Raw genomic sequence first — 21,728 nt, 5'->3', positions numbered from 1 at the left:
ATTTAGGTCTCTCAGGGCTCTGTCGAATCCTGACCTCAAAATTGGTTCCCCTATTTCATCAGCATCAACAGTTTCTTCTTGTTCCAGAACCTTATCATCTACTTCATACCCTTGATACAATTGTTAAATGTGTTCTGCCACCTTTCTGCTCTGCCTTCTTTCCCTATAATTGGTTTACCATCTGAGCTCTTAATATTCTTACACCAAGTTTTCCATTCTCCAAAGTTTTCCTTGATTTCCCTCTATGCAGCATATACCTTTCATACGACCATACAGTCCGGCTCCATGGCTAAATGGTTAGCGTGTTGGCCTTTGGTCCAGAGGGCCCCGGGTTCGATTTCCGTCCGGGTCGGAGATTTTTAACTTAAATGTTTAATTCCCTTGGCTCGGGGTCTAGGTGTTTTTGCTGTCCCCAACATCCCTGCAACTCACACACCACATATAAAAAGTATCCTCCCCCAAAATAACACGCAGTTACCTACACATGGCAGATGCCTCCCACCCTCATCGGAGGGTCTGCCTTATAAGAACTGCATCCGGCTAAAAATAGCTACACGGAATTATCATTTCTACCATACAACCTTCAACATCCTTGCAGTTCCTTTTCAGCCATTATTCCTTAGCTGACATGCACACTCTATCTACTTCATTCTTTAATCGCCTGTATTCTTTTCTGCTATTCTCATTTGTTTTTTCGGCATTCATCGGTCAGGTCTAATATGTTCTGAGTTATCCAGTGATTCTTCCATGATCTTACCTTTCTTCCTAACTTTTCTTCTGCATCCCTGCTGATCTCATTCTTCACGATTGTCCACCCTTCACCTATTGTGTTTCCATTAGCCTCTTCATTGAGTCCTTGTGCAACACGTTCCATGAAACAATATCTCACGCTGTTTTATTTCAACTTATCTAAAACCGCTCTTCTTGCATTCCTTCATTTATTCCACTTTTTCAACTTCAGGTGACACTTTATGACCCCCACGTTGTGGTCAGAGTACACGTCTGCGCGTGGGAATGTCTTGCAATCCAACACCTGATTTTTGAATCTCTGCCTAATCATAATGGCGTCTATTTGATACCTTCTTGTGTCTCCTGGTCCTGCCCCAGTACATAGCCGTTGTTGGTGGTGTTTGAACCAAGTATTAGGAAGGATTGAATTATGATCAGTGCATAATTCAACTACCCGACTTTCTCTTTCACTTATTCGTCCCAGTCCGAATTCTCCTACAGCATTACCTTTTCATCGTACTACTACATTAGAGTCTCGCATCACAATTAAATTCTCGTCTCCGTTTACATATTGTATTAAATTGTCTCTCTCTTCTTATATTCTTTCGATATCTTTGTCATCTGCTGAACTAGTAGGCATATTGACCTGCACTATTGCGGTGGGTATTGGCTTGGTGTCTGTCTTGATAACAATTGTTCGTTCACTATGCTGGCTTTGATAGCTTAATTTGTTCCTAAATTTAAAGATAGTTTGATGAATAGTTCAGTCTATTCCGATCTGAGAACACCGATGTGGTAGCTCTGTGCGAAAAAGTATTGGCCAATTTGTAAGTATCTGTAGATTCAGGGAACGTATGGATTTGAATTCTACCGCTCAGTATCCCTTACGTTGGTATCTGTGAATCATTCATCTCAACTCCGGGCATTCACAGGAATGATTTCGTAATTAGGAACATGACCATCTTCTACAATCAGCACAAAAATTAGGGGAACAGGTCTTTAATGCTGTGTAGAACCTCGACATATGGATTTGTGAAAAGAAACAGATGTTGGTGAAGGAACTGCATGCTTTATTTAATAAGCAACAACAAAACCATCGCCATTGCATTTAACCATTCACCACAATTTGCAACACAACAGATGAACTACCACAATCAAAATGTAAAGTGCTTGCTGAACAGTCTGCATACCGAGCGACAGTTGTCTAATACCGTGTTGCATCTCCCCTAGCTTCAATTACAGCTACGCACCTGCGTGGTATGCTGCGTATGTAAAGTCGGACCACTGCCTGTGAAATGGCGTTCCACTCCTCATCCAGTGCTTCACTGAGTTCGTGTAATGTTTGTGGAGCATTTTCACGCTGCCGAATCCGCCTCTGCAACACATCCCATAACTGCTCCAGTGGATTTAGGTCGGGTCTCCTTGCGGGCCACTCCATCAATCGCTCTAGATGATTTCTGGTATCTCGTGCAGTATGGACTGTCGCATTGTCATGCATCAACAAGAAATGAGGCCTTACACCAAGAGCAGCAGGAGAAGGATGGCCCTGATTTACACCACAGTATGCAGACGGCCAGGTACCACCACAAGATCCGTTAGATTATCAATCATGATCTCTCCCCACACCATGACCGATCCAACCCATGTCTGTCCACTTCCTGCATAAGACCTTCAACGAATCGCTGTCCTCGTTGTCTCCATGCGCGTTGACGGCCATCCGGTCCATTTAAGGTAAACCTGGACTCATTTGTAACCATTACCTGACGCCAGTGTCTCAGTTGCCAGTGACGATGTTATCTGGCAAATGCAAGACGAGCTCTGCATTGTTCCCTAGTGACGGAGGGACACACGAGCAGGTTTTCTTGAGCGTATGTTACCCTCTATTTATCGATTGCGTACGGTCTGAACACACAACTGAACGCCTGGTGCTCTTGTAAGATCACTTCGCAGTTCCGTGGCACTGCTGGAGAGCCGGCATAGTGCTGATAACCGTAGGAATCTGTCTTGTTGAGCAGTAATTTTACGTTTGCGTCCTTATCCACGGCGTCTAACATACCCTTCAGTCTCCGCATGACGATGCCAGAGCCTGTGCACAACGGGTGGAGACACTCTTGAGGTCGTTAGCAACATACCGCATTGTTCTCCCTTCTTGACGTAGGGCAACAGATCGGGACACTTCCGCTTCGCTTAGATGCCTCATGTTGACTGTCTCTTACTTGAATAATGCATATTAACGTCACCAATAGTGTGGTGAAAGTGGTTTGTGTACTGCGGACTGCTTTGTATTCCGACGGGATTGGAAGCATGTTTGTGTTAAATAGGGTAATCTTTACGCAATTCAATCACCGTGACTGCGTTACTGTGGTGTGTAGCAATTCGTATAAACCTGTACATACTTCATGTTCCACGACAAACTTTTATAGCATGTCAAACATTTCTTCCCCTAATTTTTGTGCCGAGTATATTTTTCAAATCCGGTTTTTGATAAGTTATCTCTATCCAAAGATCCCTATAGAGGAACAGCGTATCTCCCACATAGCCAGAGAACTCGGGTTCCATTCAAAACTGGTAGAAGGATTTCAACCGTAGAATGAAGGTTGAAACGGGAGCTAACTGATTCTCCCAATGTCAATTGTGGGGTGAACGTCGAAGCTACTTGCTAACGGGGCAAGCGAACCATAAGTAACACTGTATTATTTCATCATTGTGCTTAGATAAAAGATTATGAAAAATATTCATTATCATTACTAATAAGAAATACACTACAATTGCGACATATCCCAGTGGCAATGCTTGATTATAATACCACAGCAATGAAATTAAATTAAAACCTACATTTTGCAACAGCAGTAAGAATAAAAAGCACACGAAGGGAAAATATTACAAGAAACCACGCCAAAACACGAAGCCACATGATAACGAAAGAAGTGGAGAAAAAACAATAATGCTGCTTGATGATGCTTGTTGTTTAAAGGGGCCTAACATCTAAGGTCATCGGCCCGAAACCATAATGAAAAATGCAACTAAATATATGAAAATTAAGGATTACCTACCTTTGGTGTAACATAATTATTATCAACCGCATAGGAATTGATGCAAAATTTATACAATATGATTGGAAATGTTCCGTTACAAGTAGCGTAACGTAATAATTGTAACACCATTATACGGTGATTCACAAGAGATTTAGAGAAAATAATTAAAATCCTTAGAAACAATAAATCATAATAATTTCAGTTTGGAAGTTTTGCCTGAAATATTCTGTCATCCAAGGTTAAATAATGCAATAATTATATAAAACAATTCACGTATCTGTTGATTTACAGTATGTGCTGCGTTTCAGTATTTCTCATTGTGGTTGTTGTATAGGGCAAGCCCAAGATCCGTAAATAGCTGTCAATATTACGGGTTTTTGTTTTTTACAGCATTTTTATAATTTGCTGTATTATTAGTGAGGTCCATCGGAACGAACAGATGTAAAATGTAGTACATTTTCATTCACGCAGAAAGCTAATCCATGTGATCGTAATTAGCAATTTGATGTCACATCATCTTTTCTGCAAATTTATGAACTATTCATGGCCTGCATTGACTCTCTTAACTTCACTCTCACTTTAAGCATTCATCTAGTCGAGTTTATCGATCATGAGTGAGAGTTTATGTCTCCTTTTGTGTATGAAATGACTTCACGTTACTTAATTTTTGGCTTGAGTTAATGCGTATTGTAACTGAGTGTCCAGCCACAGGCTGTTTTCTTTCGTGATGTGACGTCTTGTTGGAGAATTGCCACTAACTGCCTTTACATCTATTTTCCTCACCCATCTGTTATCCAGAATCCTATATTGGAGAACATCTTTGACCGCACTCAGCTTCCGAAAGTCTTCTGAATAACTGGATTGTGTAAATCGAAGATATATGAAAAAAAGCATTTATGTTGCGCTTTCCACGCCATATAGGCTAAATGTCTAACTTGGGATCTTCGTATTTATTCACGTAAAGATTTGTTTAACATGCATTTGAATTGTTCGGGGATCTATATGACTGTATACGAGGATGTTGGTATTGCTTTCAAAGTTCAGGAATCTTACCCTCGTCGAAAGACACAAACACACTTCAGTGGCAGATCTTTCCGTATATTAAACTGAAAGGTTGTATTGACCTAAAATTCGTATATTTTGTGTATCTGCGGTGTCTCGCACTAATTACTAATACAAAAAAGTGCTAGTCATCCGAGTCAAAATGTGAATCACGACTGAAGGAAATCTGATATTTAAATACCTAACCTGGCAGTGGCAAATTTGCCTCTAAATTATTAGGTAAAATGTTGCATACACTAAAGCACACAGTACCGAAGTCGAATATTGTTACTAGCCTCTGAAACGAATCGGCATTATCTACAATGCTCTCAGGTGTTTTCTATGAAACTCTTTTCAAGTCCTGAAGCAAATTCACAAATTCATACTTCAAACTAATGCACGCAAATGGTATTTGTCTGAAGAACTGATACCTCATGTATAGGGATTTGAAGACTCTCTATAATGAAGTAACAATAACAACAATAACAAAGACAACAACCACCAAAGCTTGAAGCGATAGCTGCGTCCAATGAATTGTTTGGCGCAAAGAGGTCACCAGACACTGCTGTCTATGAATATGGTAGTTACTAATGAATCTCTTCTTCTTTATCTGTTTACCCTCCAGGGTCAGGTTTTCCCTCGGACTCGGCGAGGGATCCCACCTATACACCTCAAGGTCAGTGCCCGGGAGCTTCAGACTCAGGGTCTGGGGATACAACTGTGGAGGATGACCAGTACATCGTATGCTGTACAGGGGCCTTGCGGGGAGATGGGAAGTTTGGAAGCGATAGACAAGGAGGAGGGAAGGAAGCGGTCGGGGCCTTAAGTTAGGCACCATCCCGGCATTTGCCTGGAGGAGAAGTGGGGAACTACGGAAAACCACTTCCAGGTTGGCTGAGATGGGAATTGAACCCACCTCTACTCATTTGACCTCCCGAGGCTGAGTGGACCCCGTTCCAGCCCTCGTACCCCTTTTCAAATTTCGTGGCACAGCCGGGATTCGAACCCGGGCCTCCGGGAGTGGCAACTAACACACTAACCACTACACCACAGAGGCGGACATTTACTAATGAATCATGAGATGTGTATATTTCATCATTATCATCATCTGTTTACCCTCCAGGTTCGGTTTTTCCCTCGGACTTAGCGAGGGATCCCACCTCTACCGCCTCAAGGGCATTGTCCTGGAGCTTCAGACTCTTGGTCGGGGGATACAACTGGGGAGAATGACCAGTACCTCGCCCAGGCGGCCTCACCTGCTATGATGAACAGGGGCCTTGTGGAGGGATGGGAAGATTGGAAGGGATAGGCAAGGAAGAGGGAAGGAAGCGGCCGTGGCCTTAAGTTAGGTACCATCCCGGCATTCGCCTGGAGGAGAAGTGGGAAACCACGGAAAACCACTTCCAGGATGGCTGAGGTGGGAATCGAACCCACCTCTACTCAGTTGACCTCCCGAGGCTGAGTGGACCCCGTTCCAGCCCTCGTACCACTTTTCAAATTTCGTGGCAGAGTCGGGAATCGAACCCGGGCCTCCGGGGGTGGCAGCTAATCACGCTAACCACTACAGCAGAGAGGCGGGATGTGTATATTTAATTCCTTTGAAAGCTTGTTTTTGCTTGCTCAGGGATTCGGGTTCACGTACGTGTACTTCTTAGATTTCAACCATATTAGGCTTTGAACACCATCATTTCAATATTGAGTTCATTAATGATATACGTAGGCAAAAATAAGTATCTGCAATTTTGGTCTAATTGTCTTTAAGTTGCCTCAATGGCGCTGTGTGATCACCAGCCGCTACACGACAGGCACCGTTGTCTACGTCTTCGGTAGATTTCAGAGCTATCCGACCGAGCTCGATAGCTGCAGTCGCTTAAGTGCCGCCAGTGTCCAGCATTCGGGAGATAGTAGGTTCGAACCCCACTGTCGGCAGCCCTGAAAATGGTTTTCCGTGGTTTCCCATTTTCACACCAGGCAAATGCCGTATTTTGCTGAAAGTCTTATATGAATTTCCGCTTATGGTACACCCTCAGATAAAAAAACGGATTCCGGAATACTGTTCGTCCTTGGTGCGAACAGAAAGTGGCGCGGCCATATTTACGTCGCAACAGCGCAAACTGTACTCATCGGATAACTCTTTTCTCTTTTTTTTTTTTTTTTTTTTGCTACTTGCTTTACGTCGCATCGACACAGATAGGTGTAATGGCGACGATGGGATAGGAAAGGCCTTGGTGTGGGAAGGAAGCGGCCGTGGCCTTAACTAAGGTACAGCTCCAGCATTTTCCTGGTGTGAAAATGGGAAACCACGGAAAACCATCTTCAGGGCTGCCGACAATGGCGTTCGAATCCACTATTTCCCGGATGCAATCTCATAGCTGCGCGCCCCTAACCGCACAGCCAACTCGCCCGCTATATGAAATTTCAGACTGAGTTAAATAAAACAAATATTCTACTACAGTAGAATATGCTATCTTACTTCTTCTTCAGCGCAAATTTTATTCCGACTAGCCATCTTGTTGTAAATTGCGAAATCGTGCAGCTTTTGATATGATAATATATTTTGCTTTCGAAAATTAAGCTTCTACTTGCCTTGAAGCAGGTGTAACTAATTCTTTGCGAAATATGAAAGAAAAGTAAGGGACATTCTGTTTTATCTTAGGAGTCTCTCTGAAAGTGTGTTGTTTGAGTCATCAGTCCTTGAGATAGCAGATCAAAATGCACCGAACTCTTTGGAATATTCTCAATTAGATGTTCCATGCTTTCTTGTTGTGAACATATCATTCGAACTACTCATCAGGCAAGCGGAATTTCATAATCATTGTCTTCTTGATATGGGAGAATTTCATGCATACAACTTTCTCTGTACAGGTAGCGCTCGACTGCTACGTAGAAGGATACAAGATCCAGTACCAGCACAGTGAATTTGTATTTTAGCGTACTGAAATCAAGTGATCCGTGCCCCTCTAGTGCTTGGTATTGTGGAGGAGCAAGTTACAAGGTAAACTCTCGGCACTCGGCAGTTGGACACTTGTCCCACAGCTTTCATATAAATGTCATGTTCTCGATTATTTTCACTTTGTGAGGACCATCCCTATCATGTATTTTCTGGTGATGGGAGGGATACTCTGATATCACAACGGAATCGGAATGTTAACTTACACGTAATGATCTGCATGCTATGCCTATAAAATATCAATAATAATAATAATAATAATAATAATAATAATAATAATAATAATAATAATAATAATAATAATAATAATAATAATAATAATCACCATTATATATCCAGGGTGAATCACCGAACATAACCAACGCGAATATTTCCGGAACAATATTGCAATTATTTATGCACAATTTTCACAGAATGGAAGTACATGCAGGGGATCACAAATCTACCCCACACGGTGATTTCAACCAAGCTAGGGAAATAGCATCCGAGCTCTATGTTCATGTTTTTAAAATGGAACAACGCCTGTTAACACGGAGGAAATGGAGGTAGAGACGATTAGAATCACAACGTCCATATTTGCAAGGTCCTACTGAAAAAGTTCGTGAAATATCGGCATTTCCATCTGGGAGTGCTCTCTGCTCCAGTTGACCGGCCTCTAATAGTGTAGGTGTGGACCCCTCAGCCGTACCAGTGTGTACGTTAATTTTTATGTCTTGTGTCCTGTAATACAGATTACATTACGACTTCTTAGTCAAAGCACTCTGTGCTATTCCATTGAAGCAAGTAATACGGGATAGGTTAGAAACGATAGTATTTAAATAACTACCTATCTACCTACATACATACATACATACATCTTCATTATAGACTGTAGTGCGTTTCAGCGTTCAGTCTGCAAATCTCTGTGTATTTACTAAACTCCTCCTCAAACCTCTATTTGCATCTAACTGTATGGCCTCGTTTAATTTCATGCCGATTACCTCTAAATCATTTAAAACGGAGTCTAACCATCGTCATCTTGGCCTCTCTCTACTTCTCTTACCCTCCATGACCCAGTCCATTATTCTCCTGTTGAACCTATCCACCTGGATTCACTTCAAATGACCATACCGCAGAAACCTGCTTATGTCTACAGCTGCATCAATCGAGTTCATTCCTAACCTATCTTTCACCCTTCCTGCATTGTTCCCAACTGTTTATACCAGCGATCATTCTTGCTATTTTCATCTATTTTAATCAATCAATCAATCAATCAATCAATCAATCAATCAATCAATCAATCAATCAATCAATCAATCAATCAATCAATCAATCAATCAATCAATCAATCAATCAATCAATCAATCAATCAATCAATCAATCAATCAATCAATCAATCAATCACCACTGATGTGCATTTAGGGCAGTAGCCCAGATGGCTGATCGCTCATCGGTTATTTCCCTCGTCTATTCTTAAATAATTTCAAACAATTTGAAAATTTATCAAGCATCACCCTTAGTAAATTTTACCAATCCATAACTCCTCTTCTTATAAACGAATATTTAGCTCAATTTGTCCTTTATAATTCCATCATTGTCTTCAAATTGTGACCCTTCCTGCTTTTAAAAGCACCACTCAAACTTATTTGTCTACTAATGTCATTCTAAGCCATCTCACCGCTCATAGCTAGAAACAAACCTCTCAATCGAACATCTCGCCTTCTTTCTCCCAAGTTTTCCCAGCCCAGACTTTACCATGTTTTCGTAACGCTACTCTTTTGTCGGTCATCACCCAGAATAACTCGAGCTGCTTTACTTTGGACTTTCCCAGTTCTTGAATCAAGAAATCCTGGTGAGGATCCCATACATTGGAACCGTACTCTAATTGTGGTCTTACCAGGGACATATAGGCCTTCTCTTTTACATCCTTAGTACAACCCCTAAATACCCTCATAACCATGTGAAGAGACCCGTAACCTTTATTTGCAATAACGTTTGTGTGATTACCAATATGAAGCTCTTTCCTTATGTTAACACCTAGGTACTTACAGTGATCCCCATGAGGAACTTTCATCCCATCAACGCGCTAATTAAAAATGAGAGGACTTTTCATCTTTGGAAACTCTCAACCTAACTTTTCTCCCAGCTTCGCCTGCTGTCCACCTAATAACACTGTCGAGATCCTTGTGCAGTCGCTAAGAATCTTTTAACTTATTTATTACTCTATACAGTGTAACGTCATCCATAAAGAGTTCGAGTTCGTTACTCATACTATTTACATACAGTTGCAGTGGACTCTAAGGAGCACATGAGCACGTGAACACCCAATCCTAATGCATATTCACGCATTCACGGATAATTCAAAATTGTTTCCTTTGTTTCGATCTGATTTCATCAATGGATTACAACCATTCGACCTATTGTACCTGACCAAGGCTTCAGTACATAAACAAGTTACCGTGGTTCATAAGTATACTATTAGAATGGAGCACCTCTGATGAGCTTCGAACTAAGCCCGGTTGTCGAAGCCTCACCTTCCCCTACTAGAATGATTCGCTAGCTGAGTTGGTATTGCATCCGGGTCTGACTGGTGTGTTCGATGGGGCTATAATTTTCTAATAATCTCTATAATAGGGGAATATTAATTATGAGAGGAACACTATTTCATTACTAATGAGAAGAAAACAATATCTTGTATAACAATTTTACTATACTAGTGAAACACATATTATTCACATGGATATGTCATACAAACATTTTACATATGGTATTGAAGGTGATCCTAACGTTTAAATGTTCGGTAGTCTTTCTCTACACTTCATTATACGTTCAGTTATTCAAACTTTAGAGGCGTTCCCTCTTGAACTATTTACACTATCTCAGACTTAGAGAAGCGTTTCCTCTCGAATTATTTCACTCTGCACTTACACTGATCACTTTACGCACAAATTTAATCAGTATGGACATTCCCTACTATAATCTTGTTTACTTGCCGAGAATTAATATATTCAAACTGTATCAGGTTATGATATAGGCCTACTAACATAGATGAACTGAAATATACGAAGGTTACTTATGTGTACACTCCCAAGCCTTTGAAAGTCGTACCACAACATTTCCTTAAGTTAATCATTGCTGAATAGGCAATGTAATAAACACGATCATTTCATTAGGATTTCTATCAATACACATATCAGGACATTATTTACACAACGTTGCTATCTGTGGACAAGCATAGAGCGACTCGAATACCAGACATCATAGACAGAGTATCATAGCACTACCTGTAAGAGATGGACAGGAACAAATGCACTTCAAACATACACAATGAGTCACAGATGGTCTAAGTCATCTGCTGCTGGCGATAGTAAATAAAAGCTTTCACTGTCTCCTGGAATGAACCCAGGATCTTCTGAGACGGGGTATATCTAACCTGGAACTCCCTACACGCTGTAAATAATTAAGGAAATAAATTGGAGAGATCCTTCTTTTAATACACATTTGAATCTATGCGACGTTGGTAATATTGAAATTGATGCACGTAATCGTTGTGCCGAGAGGAATGAACCAACTACTTGTATTCTGTTCCCTTTCAATGAAGCAAACACTTTCCCTTCGTCTCTTTGACGGACTCGTAAAACTCCCAGCTGTGGGCCGCTCACGACCCACTTCCAACAGCGGGCCACGTGTTTTGTCCTTTCATACACTTGCTTCACGGCAAATAATCTCATTCTTTCTTTCCTGGCCGCAAGGGTAGTACATTAAATATCGGCTCTACATCCGGCCGTAATCATCATCTTCGTAGCGCGGTATCCACTTCGCACCTAATAATAACAGATTCCAGGGGAAACTTTACATCTTTACTGCACAATATACATTAGGGCTACAGCCTGCGTAGCCACCACGTTTCACCTCTCGGTACCTCGACTACAATGCCATTTAATGACCAACCCCTGCCACATGGGTCCAAATTACCTTACGCATTCACGAGCTAAATTATTTAAAAATATATACCCAAATCTCATGTCTCCATCCGTTGTTTCAGCAGCCTTAATTACTAGTCAGGAGGACTCCCTATGAGCTTGTGAAGTGCAAAAAAAAAATCAATTACTGAGAGATCTTTGATGACTCATATTTGCTATAGAAAAGATGATAACTGGAGTCATTTTTACAGAATATTAAGCCCTCTTTACTTGACAGCACTTCACACCTGTTTAATCTACTGTAAGGCCTTTAGAATTACGTCATGCATTATCAAACCCTTATTTAAAAAAATGGAAGTAAAATATGGTCATTCCCAGCCCTGATGAAGGTATTCCATAAAGGACCCAAAATAAAAATGAAATTATTATTATTATCCCTCTGAAATGGCATATTGGCGATCTACGTTACGTCTACATGCAAATTTACTCTATATTTACAATAGATAACGACCTTCAAAGCTACAAATACTTGTAAATGTACTCAGCATTCAGGATAGCACGTTTACAGCATTACAGGAGGGCACGCCCATGAATTTATTCGGACTGCATGACGTCTTAAGCGATGTGAAGTTCTTTGGTGACCAACTGGCAAGTCACGAACATGGTGGCTTGATCTCGTGCGACGTTCCAGACGGCCTCTGCTACACCAGGCGAAATTCCGGCAGACAGCTAGATGTCTCGTTCACTCCGACGTTCTTGTAGACTCCTTATGTAAATGAGGGGAAGTTATGTCATGTGAATGCGTTAATTTATGTTACACATCACAAATTAAATATATGATTGGATCTGCTCAATGGCACTAGCATTCCAACCCAATGTCGGTAATGTCCCTGAAGCCCGACATTATTCCCTTCTCATCTACCTATCCTTTTTATAGACTACAGACAGTTACTCTGGGCCCTGAAATTCCACTGGTTGACTTAGAAACGTCACTGGTTAGGCCACTACTGGGTTAGCACTCTCGTGTTTCACGACAATAATTCAGGCGTACTCTATTGCACTTAGTCATACGTAAGTCGAGCTCTCTACTGCATTAGGGATCGATCGAACGTGGCACTACCCTCAATCATGTCGACAATGAGCCGTTCATTCACTTTCTTTATATTTCTCATTTATATCGAGTACACACGCCCCGCGCACTTAGTTAAATACGTGCCTATTTACGTTAATTGAGCCGTCTCAGTTTAGGCATATATGAGGCTCGATGCACGACCTCTTCTAAACACGGACAGCGGTCATTACGATTTCGTACCGTTCCTACTATGTTAATTAGTACGCGCAGACAACTTACTCGTATTATGGTTATTTCCACATATATTCACAAACTTTAGTACATCACTGCATTACACTGCTCAAATTACAGGATGATTTCTTCATAAACGACTCACACACAAATCACGACGAACTAGTAACGAACTGATGTTGGGCTGCAAATGAACTGGTGGTGTCTGCTCTTCAGCTCCTTACTATATAGGCGAGATGCCCTGGTACTAGCAGTGGGGGAAAAACGCAATCCCTTCTCAAAATGTGCTCCTGTAATACGCAACGTAGAGTAACGAACAGGATATCAAATTGTAACTCCTGTATTCCCATTTTCACCGAGTGAATATTATTAGAATAAGTTCGTAGATTATCCAGCAATCTTAAAAGCGTCATTTTGTCTCTGTCAGTGAATGATGACGAGCACTAGGGGAATCCTTCAGTTCGCTGCCACGGTTAGGACTCAACATTTGTTAGCCATTAAGACGCGCCCCTGTTACGGCGTAGCTACCGTGCTTCCAATTAAGTAGAGCACTTCTCGGTCTCATAATTATGCGTAAAATTCCCTGATTCGAATGAATGTTTGCACGTGAGTTGAGTATCTTGTGTCTTATAAAAATTATCAAGGGGAAAACAATCGAACTCGATGAGTTGGCAGTGGTGAATGAATGAGGGAAATAGGGTATAATGTTAGTTCTCACGTTGGATATACTTCCTGAGCTCTTCTAGTGACCTAGATTCTCTGTCACGTGATAACGCGTCTCTTTCTGTCTTGCTCGTGGTTGGAGTGAGAAAACTTCGAGTACCAGCGCTTTTTCACCGCCTCGCTTCTAATTACCAGCAACTAGAGTTGGGTCGCGCGACTCAGGATACTGCCAATCGTATCCCGGAGCGGGTGGATCAATTCTAACTTGGCAGTTTTTATCGTAGAATGACGCGGAAAACGGCATATTTCTTCTCCTGGGTATCATGACATACTGTAGGTGACGTTGTGAACGGTCACATCATATCGATGCTTTGTTACACTGACAGTTGTTCGTTTCGACTGACAATGCAGCAAGCACACTGGTAGTTGTGCTACAAGCCTGAATTATATACGCATGCGCATGCCGATGACGTCATGCTTTATGCACAGATAACCCCCATAATCGAGAAGCACCACCCTCAAACCAGAGATACTATTACAGTTAACCAGAAGGGTCCGCCACCTCCCCTGTTACTGCTGGCCACAGCTCCCAGAAGTTACTATTGCATTATATCAACGGAAGATTTCGCCAGCAGGTAATTCTGAACAGGTATTCGTAATCGCCGGAAGAAGTTTGTTTTACATTATGTGTGGAGAATCGTTTCCAGTGAAATTAATTTGAGTACTGATAAATGTGGAACCAGTACGCATATTTTATGTGCTTCTTGTCTCACCTAGGTAAACTTCGTGCTGTGTAAAACCAAGAATAGTGTTCGCATCTTTTAAAATTGCTACAGTAGCCTACAACATTATAGAAAAGTTGCTGTGAATTTTACTTTCGGCGAGATGTACAGCTTCGGGTAACAGTGGTCACGGCTTAATGCAGCTTTTCCAATCTACACCGGTCTAGAAAGCCAAGAATAACGGACGAGGGGATTCGTTGTGCTGACCACACGACACCTCGTAATCTGCAGGCCTTCGGGCTGAGCAGCGGTCGCTTGGTAGGCCAAGGCCCTTCAAGGGCTGTAGTACCATGGGGTTTGGTTTTGGTTTGGTTTTGGTTTTTCCAATCTACATTCGAGAGGCGGTGGGGTTGGTCTCCTTTTTTCCGCTATCCTGAGAAAGGTTCTCCGTGGTTTTCTGTTCTCCTCTCTTAAGCGAATGATCAAATACATCAACAGTTCCTTTTATAAGCCACGGTCGCTCATCACTCACGTTCTTCTCACGTCAAACCAACGCAGCACGTCTCCTAGAGGGCGTCGCACCATCAGCGTACGGAATGAAAACAATTTTGTAGTAGTCGTAATTTTAATAATAATAATAATAATAATAATAATAATAATAACAATAATAATAATAATGACGATATTATTTTTACGCCCCACTAACTACTTTTATAGTTTTCGGAGAAGCCGAGGTGTCGCAGTTTAGTCCAGCAGGAGTTATGTTTCGTGCCAGTCAATGTACCAAACGAGGCTGACGCATTTGATCATCTTCAAATGCCGCTGGACTGAGCTAGCATTGAACCTGCCAAGTTGGGGTCAGAAGGCCAGCGCTTCAACCGTCTGAGCTACTCAGCCCGGCAGTCGTAATTTTAGCTTTGTTGTATAGTCACAGATTAATCTCGGAAAAATGCATCCTCGGTTGTAGGGCTTGTACCATATTGTGGGAGGACAAGGAACCGTACAAGGAACTTTTAGTAAAATGATTTATGTAGGTAAGTTATTTTGTACTGATTTGCATTCTACTCAGGTACATTTGAGGCGGGAACAAAAATGTTGCTGTGAATCCCCTGAAAATTTTATCACGACTCGCCACTGGTTATATATACATAAAAACATAAATGTCCAATAGTACTGCCGAGAGGAATTCTTCCGTTAATAATTACAGGATATGATAATGCTTCACTTACTCGAATTCTATGAATTCCATTTTCTAGATGTATTGCTACGCATTCCATCACTATCTTGTCTAGTCTAATTGCAGTCATTTTTGTCAGTAGTCTCCCATGATCTTCCGTATCGAACGCCTTAGGTAGGTCAATGGTGATACAGTTCATTTGACATCCTGAATCGAAAATATACGCTATGACTTTCTGAAATGCTACAAATTGAGCTTCAGTGGAATAATTTCCCTTAAACCCGAAGTGCCTTTTGTCAAACCAGTTAGTAATTTCACGAACATGTCTAACATTATCAGAATGAGTGCTTTCCTAAAGCTTACATGAACACCTGCCAAACTGACAGACATGTATTTATCAACTTTTACACCTAACATATGAATAAGAAATCCGGAGTCCACCCAGCTTCCACTCACGTAAAGGAAAGTTGATCTGAAAACAGACCAGTGTAAGTATACTGTAGTTACCTTGGGGAGCTGACTTCTTTCTTGGAGGATACTGTTGATAGCAACTGTGAGCTTACTGCATTAGCATTGGTACCACTTGATTCAATCTCAACCGAGCTCGATAGCTGCAGTCGCTTAAGTGCGGCCAGTATCCAGTATCTGGGAGATAGTGGGTTCGAACCCCTCTGTCGGCAGCCCTGAGGATGGTTTTCCGTGGTTTCCCATTTTCACACCAGGCAAATGCTGGGGCTGCACCTTAATTAAGGCCATGGCCGCTTCCTTCCCACTCCTAGCCATTTCCTGTCCCATTGTCGCCATAAGACCTATCTGTGTCGGTGCGACATAAAGCAACTTGCGAAAAATAAAAAAATCAATCTCAATTACTATACTATTATACTGGGAGAATAGACATCCTAAATACTTGAAATGGTCTACCTGTTCCAGCTTTGCATTCCCAGCCTGACATTCATTTCTCTTAGATTTCGTACTTAATGACATCACTTTAGTCTTGGAAAGGCTAATATTCATATCATACACATTTGAGATATTTTCCAGTTTCAGGATATTACACTGCAGGCCTTCAACACAATCTGCCATTAACACCAAGTCGTCAGCCCAGTCCAAACTGCTTAATACATTTCCCTCTCCCTGCCACTTTATATCTCTCTGTAGATGATCCATGTGAACTATGAACAACAAAGGTGAAAGATTGCTTCTTTGCCTAACCACTGTGTGTACCTTGAATCAAGAACTCATTCTACCATCAGTTCTCACTTCAACCCAATTGTCAACATAAATGCTTTTGATTGCTTTTAATAACCTACTATTAAACATAAAATCCCTAGCTAACGTCATTTCCCTCGGTAATCTGTAAATAACTGTGTTCTTGGCTTTACGTCTCACTAATTACTTTTGTGCTTTGTGGAGACTCCCAGGTGCCGGAGTTTTCTCCCGCAGGAGTTCTTTAATGTGGCAGTAAATCTACGGACATGAGGCAGTCCTATCTCAGCACCTTCAAATAGCATTGGCCTGAGCTGGGTTCAAACCCACAAACTTGAGCTCAGAAGGCCTAAGTTACCCAGCCCGTCTCGGTACTCTGTCATATGCCTTCTCCAGATCTAAGAAACTTAAACATAACTGTCTACTCCTTCCGTAGCATTTTTAATTACTTGACGCATACTGAAATCTGATCTGACAGCACCTCTGTGGTCTGAAACCACACTGGTTTTCATCCAACTTACGCTCAACTACTGATCGCACCCTTCCTTCCAAAATGCCAGTGAACCAGCAGCGGCCCGCTCTAAGGGACAGAGCGACACGTACCCCTCCAGCTAATTTACTCTTAATGCATGGTTTTACTAGCACTGACAGTTTGAATGATGATACATTCAGTTTTGATATTAGGCGCCGCATGCAGCTAGTGCGTCATTGTTTTCATCAGACACGTATTTTGCTTCCTCCGGCGGGCTCTTCGCTGGCCGGTCATGCTGGCCCTGTGTCCTTAGCTGTTGACTATTTCTTAGGTAATGTTTCGTTCACGTATGCGTAGAACAGTTTTTTAACATGTACAGAATGGGCGATTGCGTCATTGCCGAAGCCAGCCCACTACGATACCAAAAATGCGCGAAGGCTTATCGCGCCGGGCAGAACATCTGTCGTCTGCGGTCCGATAAATGTGCTGTGCTGGCTAATAAAATTAGTCGGAATCCTATTTCGTAATATTTAGTGTGGTGTCGTAAATAATAAAACTTGTCGTGTGTTGTATGCGGATACATATAATCCCTATGAAGAGCCGCGTATGGCGTATCACACAGGTATAATTAACCTGAATGTACACTACCCTAATGCTCATTTCATTCATTGCTATGGATACCAATTAAATGTGCAATGCAGAAAGCTTGTTCGTACAATGCTCAAGTCAAATTATTTTTCTGTAACCTGTTCGCAATCCCAACTTTATTTTCCAACTCATCTCACAGAAGTGACTTCTTGAATGAAATAATGAAGACTAGACTGCTTCGGACAATTACTACTCGCTGGAACTACTACATTCGCACGGTGATTGTAGTTTACGAGAATAGAGAGAAACTGATTGAGTGCTTTCGTAGAATAGAAGAAGGTAAACCGTTTATTAGCGTAAATGAAGTAAGTGGACTGTGCCGCGCTCTTGAGGCTTCATATTCATGTTGTGGTTGTCTGTTCTTCACAAATTACCGCCGCATGTTGACATACTGTACAATCAGGTACAAAACCGCGAAACAGATTCAGTCCAAATAAGAAAGGCTATTTCTGACTTCGTAAAGTGTGTAACACAACAACATGAAGGAACAGATACAATAATTTGCATGTCATCTCATGGATTACAATAATTCTGATAAAAGCCGTACAGTAAAGTGACACAAGGACCATTGCATCGAAAGAAGTCTGCGACGTAATGAACCAGGTGCATGATAGGTTTGCATTCACTGGGTATATTGAAGCTGCAACACATTTTCATTTTCCAGAAAATGTATTAAATTCTACGGTGTTACATTATCCAATGTTGCAGAAAGAAAAGCTAAAGACGGAATTATAATCGATTTATAAACGGACAGATTTCAGGCAAGTCAAAGGAGCTCTACCACTCTTCGTTTTTATTTTAGAAAATAATCTCAAATCAACGTTCAAAGAAACTCTAAAACTTCTCAGGATAACTGTCATAACACCTATGTCCACAGCCGAAGCAGAGCAATTTTTCTAGACACTAGATCGTATTAAGACATTTCTACGCAATACAATGACCGAAGAACGACTGTCTGCTCTGGCAATGATTCCCATTCCTATTTACTTCCTTATAAGATGAATAGTAATATAAGCAGATTTCTTACGTAGTGACAAAGATGTGTATAGTTAGGATGAAAGACAAGTAAATGGTACACTAGATAAGGGACACGCCAGCTCAGCACAGTGTTGATAGAGGAACCTCCTAGCTCCAGGTTTTTCTAGCAGGGGAACGTTAGGTGGTACGCATGCGTGGGTGCCTGCATCCCGATATGAGAAGTGGGAGGATGTACCATCAGGTTAATAGTGTCCAGATGGAGTCTCGTTTCGCGGAAGTATTCTTATGTTGCCCTCTTCAGCTGCTAGTCTTCCGCGGAGATTGAGGGGCGGGGAGTAGGAAGGAGTTGCCCCTCCAAGTCGCTGGGGAACCGCGGCGGGCGGGGTAGAGGGAGATGACACCCAGGCAAGCGTAAGCACTAAGCACAGTAGAAAAAGACTGGAGTAAGAAGATATCTTTCTATTGGGTGTGGCTTGTGTGTTGTTTAGGATATATTCTAATCTATAAGAAGTCAACTCTGTAAGATTAGGCTAATAAAATTATATTCTATTAACTTCGATATCTTCCCCATGTTTACCCATCACCTTCTAATAGATCAATCCTTCAGTTATATTTTCGTCTCTCGCACTGAAATCGCCGGTTAGCACTGTCCTATTCTTGTTGTTGACCTTGTCTACGATGTCACTCACGAGGGAACACATACATGTGTTACACTCGGATTCGGTTGAAATTTGGTAGGAATATTCGTGGGAGGCAGTAGAATGCTAAAGTGAAAACTGCGTGTGCCCAACCCAAGTTTAAACGCCAAAATTGAACAAACAAATAGTCGTAAAATTAGAAGTGCCGCGGGAGTATCGGGGTGTGGCGGAGAGGTAGGGAGGAGCGAAGCAGCGGACGTGAACCAACCGCGCTGTGTCGAGCTGCGCCAGCAGCCAGGCTGCGTATAGTTAACGCGTTTCCCTTAACTTCCCGATAAGATGTGCAAAACGTAAATATTAAAAATTTTCAAACCTTATTGGCATCGTTGTTCAAACGTCGTCCTTTGTATATTTGTTTCATGTCCTGTTTTAATATTTACGTTTTGCACATCTGATCGGGAAGTTAAGGGGAACGCGTTACTATACGCTGCTTGGCTGCTGGCGCAACTCGTCACAGCCTGGTTGGTTCACATCTGCTGCTTCGCTCCTCCCTACCTCTCCGCCACACCCCGAAACTCCCGCGGCACTTCTCATTTTACGACTATTTATTTGTTCACTTTTGGCGTTTAAACGTGCGTTGGGCACATGCAGTTTTCACTTTAGCATTCTACTGCCTCCCACGAATATTCCTACCAAATTTCAACCGAATTCGAGTGTGACACATGTATGTGTTCCCTCGTCAGTGCTTCATAAAACTTGTCAACATTATCCTCATCTGCTCCTTCACATGGTTAGAGCCCTGCACGGATGCGAATATCCACGGATTTATCTGCGGATATCCGCGAAGTTAGTGTCTTTGCGGATTAAAACTTTATGTCAGTGAGGATAATTTTTCTGATAATTTCTAAATAATGATGTTTATTGATTTTCACTCAGGTATACTCTTAACTTATGCTTGTAGTTAGGCGTCACTTGGCATTGGTACGGGAGAACTGGTGATACATAGTGCTTTGAGACCATAAAGCCGTAAATCTGACCTCAGCCTAACTGGCTTTTGCCCATTATTAATGGAAGGAAGGAGCAAAGTTCAATACGTCGGTAGTTGTCGCAAGAGAAAATCCCTCATAAACCTGTGACTGTACGGGGTTCTGGTACCAGGTGTCAGGCCTGTTGTATTATGTTAACAAATCTATCCGTTTCAGTATCTTGGGTGTAAAATACTGCAGGTAAATATGATATCGGCGGATAACTAGTTGCGGATGCGGATAACCAATCGCGGATGCGGTTGCAGGTGCGGATGAAGGAAGTGCGGATGCGGAGCGGATGCAGATGTTATTTTGTATTTCCGCGCAGGGCTCTACACATGGTGAATAGACTGAGACACTTCTCGTCCTAATTCCTCCAACTGCTAAATCTACCCACATCAGTCGCTCATGTATGTGCCTAACAGAAACTACGATGCGTGAAACAGTATTTCTGATAAGCAGTCTTATAGACATTCTTCCTTTCCCTTTTTAACTCTTGTTATTCTACTGTCTGCTCCTCCTTATCTACACTCACCCGAATATCATTAACTCGTAAAACATCGAAACGCATTATCTTTACTCACTCAGAAAGTTCTACTTTCTTTCTTCCATAATCTCCATTAATACTGATAGCTCCCCATCAAATTCCATTTCATTCGCCAAATAGTTTCTGAGGAGTCCCTTGCCTGTCTAGGAACTTCGTTACTCCCATTGGTCCAAGTCTTGCTTACAACGTTCTGAGCGATCTCGGTAAAACTTCTGTGAATCAGGATGCTACCCTACATGCACATAGTCCCAGCGAGAATCTCTCCTCTAATTGATTTGGGACCACTGGTGGATTGTACAGTCCTAGCCGCCTGAGCACAAGGACGGCCATGACTCAGAATACGTCCGAGATGTCCATTCTTTTCCATATCAACTTGAATACCGACACTCCGGACAACTTACTAGGCCACTCAGCCGCTGCCCATGATTCTCGAACTAGAACATGACTACAGTAACCCACACCATGAAACGTTAGTATTTACAAAGGCGTGAAATGTCGACGTTCTAGTGTATGGTGAATGTAGAAGGATTATTGTGCTTCCGTGAAACGTATACACTGACGAATGTCCTGATGGACGTCACGCTTCTTGACGCCTATTTGCGAATCTCTCCCTTTTTTCTATCAGCTACGTAAAGCTGGAATTGTAGCACCTCGAAAACATCCCAGAAATAAACGAGCGACTGGAGAAGAGG

This window comes from Anabrus simplex, chromosome 2, assembly GCF_040414725.1.
Source record: "Anabrus simplex isolate iqAnaSimp1 chromosome 2, ASM4041472v1, whole genome shotgun sequence".
Taxonomy (NCBI): Eukaryota; Metazoa; Arthropoda; class Insecta; order Orthoptera; family Tettigoniidae; genus Anabrus; species Anabrus simplex.
Note: the sequence above shows the minus strand (reverse complement) of the source record.